Below are 13,647 nucleotides of genomic sequence, written 5' to 3'. Positions count from 1 at the left end.
AATGCTGGGAGGTATACATCTTTTGCGATAGTGGTTTTTTTTTTTTTCCTTTGGATATAAACCGAGAGGTGGGAGTGCTGGCTCATGCGTGGTTCTATTATTTTGAACTTTCTGAGGAAGCCCCACAGTGGCTATTCAAATTTACACTCCCAGCAATGATGTATCAGGGTTCCCTTTTCTTATCTTTGTGTGGGGAGCGGGAAGGGCTGGGGATTGAATCCAAGGTCTTGTGCATGCTAGCAATTACTGCACCACTGAGCTATATCCCCAGCCCCACTTCTTATCTTTTGACATTTTTAATAACGGCCTTTTTGTCAGGTGTGAGTTGAGATGTCATTGTGGTCTTGATTTGCATTTTCCTAATGATTATTGATGTTGAACACATTTCATTTTTCTATTGGCCATCTGTATGTCTGCCTTGAAGAAACCTCTATGTAGGGCTTCTGCCCATTTTTTACCAAGTTATTATAATGATTGTCATTATTATTATTTTGCTATTGAGTAGTATGAATTCTGTAAGTATCTTAAATATTAATTCCTGTTCATATATATGGCTTGCAAATATTTCTCTCATTCCTTGGTTTGCCTTTTCATCTCACGTGTCTCCTTAGCTCAGAAGATTTTTAGTTAATTGTAGTCCCAATTGTTTACTTTTGCTTTTGTTGCTTCTGTGCTTTTGATGTCTTATTCAAAAAATCATTGCTGAGGCCAAAGTCATGGGATTTTCCCCAATGTTTTCTTCTAGTTTTGTGGCTCCAAGTCTTATGTTTTAATCTTTAATTGTTGATTTTTGTGTTAGATAAAGATGAAATATAAATTTTTTGCATGTGGATATATATTTTTTCAGAACATAATTTAATGAATAAATTCTCCTTTCCCCATGTGTATTTCTGACAATGTTGGTAGAAATTAGTTGACTTTCTACTCTGTTCCACTGATCTAGCTGCACTTTTATACCAGTTTCGTGCTGTTGATTACTATACCTTTATAATATAATTAGAAATCAGGGAAATAGTATGGCTCCATCTTTAGTCTTTTTGCTCAAGGTATTTGGAATCTTTTGCAGTCCATATGAATTTCAGCATTTTTTCTATTTTTTTGAAAAATATCAACTAACATAGAAACACACCTCATTTTTTAAATTGATAAATTAATTAATTTTAATTAGATATATATGACATCAGAATAAATTTTGATTCATTATACACAACTGCAGCACAACTTTTCATTTCTCTGATTGTACATGATGTAGAATCACAACATGTGCAGTCATACATGTACCTAGGGTAATGATGTCCATTTCATTCTACCAGCTTTCCTACCCCCATAACCCTACCATACCTCCCTCCCCTTTGCCCAATCAAAGGTCCTTCATTTTTCCCATACTCCATCCCATAAAGGATCAGCATCCACAGAGAGAACATTCAGCCTTTGATTTTGGGGGATTATCTTACTTTGCTTAGCATGATATTCTCCAATTCCATCCATTTATCTGCAAATGCCATAATTTTATTTTCTTTTAATGCCGAGTAATATTCCATTGTGTATACATAAAAAATATGAAATGCTTTACGAATTTGTGAGTTATCCTTGTGCAGATGCCATGCTAATATCTTCTCTGTATTGTTCCAATTTTAGTATATGTGCTGACCAAGCACCACAACTGATTTTTGTATGTGATTTAGTATCCTGCAACTTTACTGAATTTGTTTATGAGATCTAATAGTTTTTCATTGCTGTCTTTAGGGTTTTCTATGTATAAGATCATGCCATCTGAAACAGGGACAATTCTATTTCTTCGTTTCCAATCTTTTTATTTTCCAATCTTTTATTTCCCCTTGCCTAATTGCTTGTGCTAGGATTTTCAGTACTATGTTGAAAAATAGTGGTGAGAATGGACTTTCAATTTTTTACTGTTGAGTATGCTATTAGCTAGAAACTAGAGGTTAGTGATATATGGCTTTATTGCAGTGAGGTACATTCCCTCTATACCTAAATTTATGAGTGTTTTTTTTTTAATCATGAAAGGATGCTAAAGTTTGTCAAATGCTTTTTCTGTATATATTGAAATGATCAGATGGCTTTTGTCTTTCATTGTATTAAGGTAATGTAACAAATTTCTTGATTTGTGTTTGTTGAACCATCCTTGCATTCCAGGTATGTTAGTCAGCTTTCCATTGCTATAACAAAATGCATGAGAAAACTTAAAGGAGTGAAGATTTATCTGGGTCATAGTTTCAGAGGTTTTAGTCCAGAGTCACTTGGCTGTATTGTTTCTGGGCCTGTGAGGCAGAACATCATGGTGGAGAGAGCATGACAGACCAGCTACTCACCTCATGACATTCAGTAACTACAGGAAAGTCACAAGAGCACACTCACAAGGACCCATTTCCTCCTGGTAGTCCTCACCTCATAAGATTCTCCCGCTTCCCAATAGCACATTAAACTATGAACCCAGCAGCAGATTACTCCATTGATGAGGTGATCCAATGATCCTCATGATCCAATCACCTTCCAAAGTCCCCATCTCTGAACATTAGTGCCTTGGAAACTAAGCCTTCAACACATAAGCTTTTGGGGGACATTTTAGATCCAAACCAAAACACCAGGGATAAATCACACTTAATCATGGTAAATGATCCTTTTAATGTTCTGTTGAAATCAGTTTACCAGTATTTTGCCAAGGTATTTTTAATTTGTATAGATAAGAGATGCTGACCTGTGACTTTCTTTTATTGTAGTGTTCTCTAGCTTTGCTATCCAGGTATTGCTAGCCTCATTAGAGTCTAAAGCTGTTCCCTCTTTCTCAATGTTTGGAAAAGTTGATATTATTTTTTTCTTTAAATGTTTGGTAGTACTCACCCATGAAGCCATCAGGTCCTGGGCTTATCTTTGATAGTTCTTATTACTGATTCAATCTCCTTACTCATTATTGACCTGCTCATATTTTCTACTTTTTCATGATTCATTCTTGGTAGTTGTTGTGTATCTAGGAATTTATCTATTTCTTCTGGATTATCTAATTTGGTGGTATACAGTTGTTCATAGAAGTCTCTCATTGTCCATGGTATTTCTGTGATGTCAGCTATAATGTGTTCTTCTCATATCTCACTTATTTAGTTAAATCTTCTCTCCTTTTGTCTTACCCTAGTAAATGATTTGTCAATTTTGTTTATCTTTTTAAAAAGCCAATCTTGGTTTTGCTGGGTTTTTTCCTATTGTTTTGTGTGATTGAGATAAAAGTGTTTTTATCTGCTGCTTTTTGATGGAATGTTTTGTGTATGATGGTTATGTTCATTTGATCTAAAATGTAGTTGAAGTCTATTGTTTCTTTATTGATCTATGTCCAGACAATCTATCCATTGTCAAATATGAGATACTGAGGATTATTACTGTTATATTTAATTTAGTTTTTTTGTTTTATTTTGTTTTCTGTTTTGGGGTACTGGGGATTGAACTAAGGGACACTCAACCACTGAGCCACATCCCCAGTCCTATTTTGTATTTTATTTAGAGACAGGGTCACACTGATTTGCTAGGCACCTTGCCATTGCTGAGGCTGGCTTTGAACTCACAATCCTCCTGTCTCAGCCTCCTGAACCACTGGGATTATAGGCGTGCACCACTGCGCCGGGCTTCATTTAGATTTATTACTATTTGCTACATATATTTAAATTCTGTGACGGTTGATGCATGTATATTTAAAATTGTTATATTCTCTTGGCATTTTTTTTTTGCAATGCTGGGGAAGGAACCCAGGGCCTTGTGCATGGGAGGTAAACACTCTACCACTGAGTTCTATCCTCAACTCTTCTTTTTCATTATATTATGATCTTTCTGGTGTCAGGGAATACAAGGCTCATGAAAATCAAAGGGAGCTAGTAGAGTAGAGGAATGGGACCAGGAGGAGATGGGAAGGCAGGGGAAATACTGGGGAATGATGTTGGCCAAATTATATTGTTATATTATGTGTATGTGTCAAGCTTCTATTCTCTTGCTGCTATCAGATTAATTTATTGGTCTTTAAATTTTTTGTTTTCAAAAAATTTAAATCCCACCATTATGTAAAACTATGTGCACAAATAAAAAATACAAAAAAATTCTAAAAAATGAAATAATAATGATCTTTATGTATCCTTCCACAATTTTTGACTTAAAGTTTATTTTTTTGTGATATATCTATAGCTATTTCTCTTTGGTTTCTACTGACTTGATTCTGACGTCACAATTTACATCTTTTAATACTATGCATCCATTTACTTAATATCTTTATTTATTAACTTTGATACTAGAGTTAAGTGATTTCTACACTACCATTATATTCCTAGAGGCTTGTTTTGTTTTATTTTGTTTGTAGTTCTGGAGATCAAAGCAAGGGTCTTATGCTAGCGAGGCAAGCACTCTACCACTGAGCTGCAGCCCCAGCCCTTACTAAGAGTATTTTGAATTTTACTATTTGCACGTCTTTACCAATGAATTTTATACTTTTCATTTATTTTCATGTTACCAATTAGTGTCCTTTTGTTTTAACCTGAATAATTACTTTTAGTATTTCTTGTAAGGCAGGTCTAATGTCTGGGAAAGTTCTTATTCTCTTTTATTTCTAAAGAACAACTTTGATGGGTAAATTATACTTGGTTGGCACATTTCCTTTTCTTTCATCACTTTGAATAAATCATCCCTCTTTTCCTGACCTGCAAGGTTTCTGAGAAATCTACTGAGAGCTTTATGACAATTCCCTTGTATGTGACAAGCTTCTATTCTCTTGCTGCTATCAAATTAATTTCTTGGTCTTTAAATTTTTTTGTTTTCATATTTGTCTCATTGATTGGTTGATTAGATGGTTGGCTGAGTTTTGCTTTTAATGGGGTCTCGCTCGTAACCCAGGCTGATCTTGAACTTTTGGGCTGAAGTGATCCTCCTGTCTCAGCTTCTCAAGAAGCTGACTAGAGACCCAAGCCACCATGCTCAGCTTGATTTTCAATAGTCATATTACAATGTGCCTTGGTGAAGTCTCCCTTGGGTTGAACCTGATTGGATATAGAGCTTCGTGTTTGTAGATATCCAATCTCTCTCCAGATTTGGGAAGTTTTCAAACATCATTTCTTTAGGTAAACTTTCTCTCTCTCTGCTATAAACTCATACTGTGAATGTTACTCTCTCAGTAGCATACCATAAAGGCTTTCTTCACCACTTTTCCTTCTTCCCCCACCCCTCCAAATGGATATTTTGAAAATGTATTCTTTAACAAATATCTGTGGAGGGAACATTTAATACTTTAATACTTCAATTATGTATATCCCCCTTGAAACCTATCTATAAGTTAAATGCAAATCCAATCAAAATTCTAACAGAGATTCTGACAGAATATGACCTACATATTAAAAAGTTCATATGTAAGAGAAAAGATTGAATGATAGAATTTTTTAAATTGAAAACCTACAAAGAAATTGCTCTAAGTGAAATTTAGACTTGCTAAAAAACCAAGAATTATAACACTATGATACCAGTATCAGATTCACAAAAACCAAAGATACAAAATTCAAATCCCAGAAACAGATCCACAGATAAATAGATAGATAAATAATTCCCAGAAACCTGAAACAATTGGAAATCTATTTTTAAAAAAAGAAACAAACTCTACCACCTACTACACACAAAAGTAACCTTCATATAGTCTGTTACAGATTACTATGCAAAATTTTTTAAACTTTCCATATATTGATATATGAAATTATTTCTTAAATAAGAAAAAATCATTAAATAAATACTTAAGATTTAACTATAGAATTTCAGATTCTTTATGATAAGCTATAAATGTGGGTAAATGACAGTGCAGAATCTACAATATGTTTGTGACATTTTTATAGCACCTACATTATATAAAATTCTATAAATCAATAGAAAAAAGGCAAATAACAATGGGAGAATAGACAAGAGATATGAATAAGTAATTTAAAGAAGAAAATCTCAGTGACAACATGAAAATGAGCTCAACCTCATTAGTTCAGGAAATATGAAGGGGAAAATACTGGGGAATTATACTGATGAAATTATATTTCGACATCATATGCATGTATGAATATATAAGAACAAATCCCACTATTATATATAATTATAATGCACCAATAAAAAACATGGAAAAATCAGGAAATACAAGTTAATAACCCCAGGTAGATTGTCTATGATGCTAATTAAGTTTAAGTTCCAAGATCTCTTCACTCACATGGTCCCTTTCCAGTGTAACGGCTTCCCATGGTGTTGACGTGGTCATAAGATTTTGCAGTCTTTGTCAAATTATGTGTTAACTTACTTTTACACAATCTCTAAAGATAACTGGGTCTTGCCACTCTAACTTCTCTCCTATAAAAATTGCCTTTTAGTTGGGGGATGATAGAGTTGACCGTGGGCTTTTTGGAATATAGAGAAGAGATATATTGGGACATACTGATGTAATCTGTCACATTGCTGCTTCCCTTCCCCAAGAGCATTAGTGTGTGAGGTTATATCTATATATACTACCCATTATCCATTTTTTACCCAGTGTAGTAAAGTGACAGAGTTTTTTTCCCCCCAAATTCCAGGGTTTTAACCAATATAAAATATATGACACAGCACCCAATACCAGCAGGACAATGACATATTTAAGATAAAACTTAAAGTGCTCTGAAATGTAACCATTGATACATAAAGAGACTTGATGAAAGTTTCCAACAGTATAATAATCCTAAAAATGCTGAAAGCAATGTCCAGATAATTAAATAAGTAAACATGGAAAAAAAATCCTTAAGGTATAACATCAATGACAATATTGAAGTGAAATTATATATATATATATATATATATATATATATCAATAAAATATATTAAAGCAAATTCTATCCTTCAATGAAAGCAATCAGAAAAATACACAATCTGTTAGAATCAGCTTCCTAGGAACTATGAAAATTACCAAAGATACAGCAACATGGGAAGTGCTCATTCAAGAAAGACAGGTAAAGCCAGGCCCAGTGCCACACTGTGCAATCCTAGCAAGTCAGGAGGCTGAGGCAAGAAGATAGATTGCAAGTTCAGAGCCAGCCTGGAAAACTCAGAGATAAATAAAATTTAAAAAGGTCTGAGGATGTGGCTCACTTATAAAATCCTTCATGTTCAATCCCCAATACCACAAAATTTAAAAAAAAAGAAAGAAAGATGGCTGAAGCTCAATAAAAACAGTGAGCCCTGCAGAGGTTTTCTTACTCTAGCCTCATTCCCCACTCCCAAGTGAGCAGTGGCCTTATAAATAATAGCCTATACCTGACCCACAGTAGATGAAGTACAATAGATCTCTTTCATAAGGAAATTTCATTATTTCTTTCCCTGTCTGCTAGCTCCCTAGGAAACCAGCTAAAAATGCTTATTTCATTTCATCTAACTAGGAACTCATTCAGTACTAAAGCTGTTGCTGCAACATTTGTCAAAAATGTTTCCAGGTAAATGTTTATTCCCTATACCTGAGGTAATACATAACAATGAGGGCAAGCAACAGACTAACCAAAAAAACTTACAGAAAAAAAAAAAAACTAGGGAATGAAAATACCTAGACTGAAAACTTCATAAATATCCCTGGGAATCTGGAGGTCAACAAACGTGGAGAGCTGTCTAATTGTGCAGGAAAGATATCTGAGAGGCACTAACATCATACTTATGTCTCACCTTGATGTTGTACACAAACAGGAAGCAAAGACCCCGTTGAAGTTGTAGGCAGCTTGGGTGGTTATTGTAGGCAGGACCCAACATCCACAGAGAACCCCTCAAAAGACTGGGAAGGTGTTTGGGTTTTTGTTTGTTCGTTTGTTTGATTCCAGGCTTTTACAGAAATTTCTATCTAACATCATGTCTTAGTAGCAGACTACTAAGCCAAGGAGGCAGACACTTCAGTGGGTATATACAACAAAGGATATACATAGAATATATACAGTATTAGTTCAGAAATGCTATTGAACACAAAATAACTGAAACAAGCAACAACAATAGCTAGTCTTTGGGAGGGAAGAATCTGATTTCTAGAGTTAAATGACAATAGTCAAAATATCTTGTTTTCAAAAAATATGGGGAGCACAAATAAACAAGAAATTATGGCTGGCTGAGATGTGGTGGTGCAAACCTATAACCTCAGAAATTCAGGAGGCTGAGGCAGGGGGATCACAAGTTCAAGGCCAATCTCAGCAACTTAGTGAGGCCCTGTCTTAAAAAATAAATAAATAAAAATGACTGGGGATGTAGCTAAGTGCTAAAGCAACCCTGGGTTCATCCCTAGGACAAAAAAGAAAAAAGGTATGACTCAACTAGGGTAAACCTCAATCAAAAGATACTGCCTCTAAAGAGACTTTGATGTAAGATTTACTAAACAAAGACTTTAAATATGCCTTTTAAAGGCAGACCTGGTGGCACATGCCTGTAATCCCAGTGACTCAAACACTAAGGCAGGAGAATGGCAAGTTCTAAGCTAGCTTCAGCAACTTAGCAAGACCTTGCCTCAAAATTAAAAGGGAAAAAAAATGACCTGGAGATGTAGCTCAGCACACCTGAGTTCAATTCCCAGCACCAACAAATAAATAAATATGCTTTTTTTCCCCTGGTATCCGGGATTGGACTCAGGGGTGCTTAACTACTGAGCCACATACCCAGCCCTTTTTGTATTTTATTTAGATACATGGTCTCACTGAGTTGCTTAGGGCCTCGATTAGTTGCTGAGGCTGGCTTTGAACTATCAATCCTCCTGCCTCAGCCACCTGAGCCACTGGCATAACAGGCATGCACCACAGATAAATATGCTTTTATAAATGGTGAAATAACTAAAGAAATCCATCAGAATCTTTTTGAAAAAAATTACGATATTAATGGTGATTTCCAGAGCAACCGCTAAGTAAATAATTCAAAATATATTGTAAAAGTAATAACAATGTAATAAAAACAGTACTCTAGAAAATATTTATTTAACACCAAAAATTGGCAGTAGTAGAAGAACTGAGAATAAAAAAGACATAACAAGTATTAAAAAAATAGTAAAATGGCAGAATTAAATTCTTCATTATCAGTAATTATATAAATGGATTAAACTCTCCTCCCAAAAAGCAGGGAGCAAAAGAAACATCCTTTAGATAAAAAGACAGAAAAAGATATTCTGGTGAAAACAGGAAACAAAAGAGCTGGAGTAGGTATACTAATAACAGACCCAATGAATTTTAAGGAAAAAAAAATGCTACTATACACAAAGAATCATATTATATAATATTTCTAAAAGTTCAATCCACCAAGAAGGCATAATAACTACAAATATACACGTCCCTAACAACAGAGTCTGAAAGTTATATGAAGCAAAGAAATAGAAAATTCAAGAAGGGCATAGAAAATCTAACAATAATAGTAGGGAAATTCAACACCTTAATTTCAATAACAGATTGAACAATTTAGACAGAATATCAACAAGGAAATAATACTTGAAGAGCACCAAAAACCAGGTGAACATAATAGATACCTATAGATCAACCAAGTCAACAACAGAAACCCGCATGCTTCTAAAGAGCACATGGTGCATTCTCCAGGACAGAATCCACACTTGGGAGGAATTAAGACTATAAATTTAAAAATATTCAAATAATGCAAAGTACGTTCTCTGACTGCAAAAGAACATGTTTAGAAATCAAGAAGAAGGAAAACTGAATATAAACAACACACTTCTAAATAAGTAACAGATCAAAGAAATCACAAGGGAAATTATAAAACACATTGGAAGGGGGGGGGCCCAACAAGCCAAAGCTTAATACTTCATACCAGAATTTAATCCTTCTGAGTAAAAACACTGCTCACATTATACCTCCAAATGTCTCCACTGAGAAAGAAAACCTCAAATCAATCATCTACACTTCTACCATGTAAACTAAAAAGAACAAAAACTAAACTTAAACCAAAGGAAAGAAAGAAATCAGAGAAGTAGCAGAAGTAGATGAAATATAGAAATACCACAGAGAAAATCAACCAAAGCAGAATTGCTTCTTTGAAAAGATGTAAGAGATAAATTGACAAACTTTAATTAGACTGACCAAGGAAGAAAATAGGAAAGGTTCAAATTATTAAAGCCAGGAGTAAAAGAGGGCATCACAAGAGACCTAACAAAAGGAACAAAAGATTCTAAGGGATACTACAAACCAGTGGAGGCCATCACGTTAGATAACCTGGAAGAAATGGACAACTTCCTAGAAACGCAATCTTCCAAAACCAACTCAGAAGAAACAGGCCTGTAACAAAGAGAGTGAGTCAGCAATAGAAAAATTTTAAACAAACAAAAACACAATTTCCAAGGAGAAAAGCCTATGACCTGTTTCACTGTTGTATTCTATAAAATGTTTACAGAAAAAACAAGAGAATCTTCTTCCAACTCTTCTACTAATAGATACCACAAGAAAACTACAAAGCAACATCCCTTATATTAAGATGAAAAAGTCATCAGCAAAAAATATTAGCAAATACACTCCAACCACATATGAGGGTTACTCACCATGACAAAATGGGATTTAACCCAGAAATATGAGGTTTATCTGACAGATGAAAGCCAATTAATGATAGAACTTACTAACAGAAGAAAGAACACACCGACAAAGTCATCTCAAAAGACACAGAAAAAGCTCATGACAAATTCCAACAACATTTTATGGTATTTATTTTTAAAAAATTAACATACTAGAAATATAAAGGAAATTCCTCAATTAGGTAAAGAATATCTATGAAAAATTGATAACTAATATCTAAAACCTTCCTCCATAAGATGAGGAATAAAACAAAGACATCACTCTCTACTGAACATTGTACTACAAGTTCTAGCCATGGCAAGAAAGTTCCAGACAATAAAATGACATAAAATGTATCCATACTGAGCAGGAAGAAGTAATATTATCTGTTTTCACAAATACTGCTTTTACATACAGGAAGACCTAGAGAATAAATAAAAATGCCTGAGAACAAGAATAGCAAAGCAGTCTTGAAAAATAACAGATTTGTAGGGCTCACATTTTCTGATTTCAAACTTCCTACAGTAATCATGAAAGTGTGACATGGTCATAAATGTCACCAAAGATATCAATGGAATAGAACTGAGAGTCCAAAACTAAGCCCATAGATTGATTAATGATTTTCAACAGAATATCAAGACATTCAGTAGGGGAAAAAAAGAACTTTTCAAAACCTGGGTTAGGACATCTAGACATCCACTTGCAAAACAATGAAAAGAGGTCCCTACCTCACACAATACGTAAAATTTGTACAAAATGGATCAAAGACCTACTAAGAGATACAGCTCTTAAAATCCTAGAAGAAAATATAGTATATATTCATGTAACTTTTACATAAGCAATGGTTTATTGGATAGGATCCCAAAAACACATGCAACCAAAAGAAAAATAGATAAAGTGGACCTCATAAAAATTAAAAACATTTGTGCTTCAATTGAGACTTTCAAGAAAGTGACCAAACCACACATAGAATGGAAGAATACATTTACAAATCATATATCTGACAAGGGTCTGGAATCCAGAATATACAAAACTCTAACAACTCAGTAACTAGAAGACAAATAACAATTTAAAAATGGTTCTAAGATTTGAATAGAAATTTCTCCAAAGAAGACATAAAAAAATGTCCAATAAGCACAGGAAATGATGTCCAACATCATCAGTCATTTGGGAAATACAGTTCAAATCCCCACAGTAGGCATCAATCACACCCATTAGGATGACTATCATAATAAATAAATAAATAAATAAAATAAGTGTTGTCAAAGATCTGGAGAAATTGGAACATTCCTACAATGCAGTAGGAAGGTACAATGCTGTGATTGCTGTGGAAAAGTGTTTGGCAGCCACTCAAATGTTAGACATTAAATCACCAGAAAGTCTACTCCTAGACACACCTAACAGGATTTAAAAGATATATTCACACAACATCTTGTACACTGAATTTTTATAACAGCATTAATCATAACATCCAAAAAGTAGAAACAAACCAATGTCCATCAACTGATAAACAAAATGTGATATATACGTAGGATGGAATGTCACTTGCCTTCAGAAAGGAAGGACTATCACATGCCAAAACCTAGATGAACCTTGAAAATCTTATGCTAAGAAGCCAGAACCAAAGGCCACATGCTGCCTAATTTCAGTTGCATGAAATGTCCAGAACAGTCAGAATTAAAGACAAGGAAAGATTAGTGAGTGCCAGAGGCAAGAGGGAGGGGAAACTGGAGGTGACTACTAACAAGTAGAGGGTTTCTTTAAGGGGAAATGGAAACATTCTTTTTGAATGTTCTAGAATTAGAACATGGTGATAATTATTCAATGTTGTGACTATCCTAAAAAAAAAAAAACAGTGAATTACTCAGCTTAAAATGGTAAACTTTATATTGTGCAAATAACAGCTAGAAAATAAAAATTAAAAATCAACATTTTAGATTTTTTTTTTTTTACAAAGGGGCTTGAGCCCTGGAGTGCTGAACCATGGAGCCACATCCCCACCCCTTTTTATATTTTATTTAGAGACAGGGTCTTGCTGAGTGGCTAAGTGCCTTGGCTAACCTGCTGAGGCTGGCTTTGAACTCGTGATTCTCCTGCCTCAGCCTCCCAAGTTGCTGGGATTCAGGTGCACACCATCATGCCCCGATCATTTTAGAACATTTTATTGAGCTATGCTAGACAAAAATAAACTGTTAAAGATCTAAAGAAAATTAATTACAAAACCATTGCTATATGAATACGCAATGAGTAATCAACCAAGATAAGGTAGAGGAAAAGCATTATAGCAGTGTACCACACAATTCATTAATTTTTAAATGTTTTTTTTTCTGATCATGTGATATATTTGTTATATTTTAAAGCATTTTTTATTTTTTTAAAAAATAAATGACAGCAGAATGCATTACAATTCTTATTACACATACAGCACAATTTTTCATATCTCTGGTTGTATATAAAGTATGTTGACACCAATTCGTGTCTTCATACATGTACTTTGGATAATGATGTCCATCACATTCTACCATACTTGCTAATACCCTGCCCCCTTCCTTTCCCTCCCACCCCTCTGCCCTATCTAGAATTCATCTAATCCTCACATGCTCCTGCTCCCTACCCCACTATGAATCAGCCTCCTTATATCAGAGAAAACATTTGGCATTTGTGTTTTTGAGGTTGGCCAGCTTCACTTAGCATTATCTTCTCCAACTGCATCCATTTACCTACAAATGCCATGATTTTATTCTCTTTTATTGCTGAGTAAAATTCCATTGTGTATATATGCCACATTTTTTTATCCATTCATCCACTGAAGAGCATCTAGGTTGGCTCCACAGTTTAGCTATTGTGAATTGTGCTGCTGCAAACATTGATGTGGCTGTGTCCCCGTAGTATGCTGTTTTTAAGTCTTTTGGGTATAAACTAAGGAGAGGGGTAGCTGGGTCAAATGGTGGTTCCATTCCCAGATTTCCAAGGAATCTCCATACTGCTTTCCATATTGGCTGCAGCAATTTGCAGTCCCACCAGCAATGTTTGAGTGTACCTTTTCCCTCACATCCTCGCTAACACTTACTGTTGTTTATCTTCATAATAGCTG

At 34.6% G+C, this 13,647-nt stretch overlaps 1 protein-coding gene and 1 non-coding gene across 3 annotated transcripts in view; both read right to left on the bottom strand.

Moving 5' to 3' along the window:
- Entrep2 (endosomal transmembrane epsin interactor 2) overlaps positions 1 to 13,647 on the bottom strand; it is a 405,772-nt gene that overhangs the window by 328,555 nt on the left and 63,570 nt on the right. The window lies entirely within an intron of this gene.
- On the bottom strand, positions 1,554 to 1,658 carry LOC120886940 (U6 spliceosomal RNA). Its single transcript, XR_005730125.1, has one exon. It is a non-coding gene; the product is annotated as a U6 spliceosomal RNA (small nuclear RNA).

This window comes from Ictidomys tridecemlineatus, chromosome 5, assembly GCF_052094955.1.
Source record: "Ictidomys tridecemlineatus isolate mIctTri1 chromosome 5, mIctTri1.hap1, whole genome shotgun sequence".
NCBI classification, from domain to species: domain Eukaryota; kingdom Metazoa; phylum Chordata; class Mammalia; order Rodentia; family Sciuridae; genus Ictidomys; species Ictidomys tridecemlineatus.
Note: the sequence above shows the minus strand (reverse complement) of the source record. Positions and strands in the feature narration are given on the sequence as shown.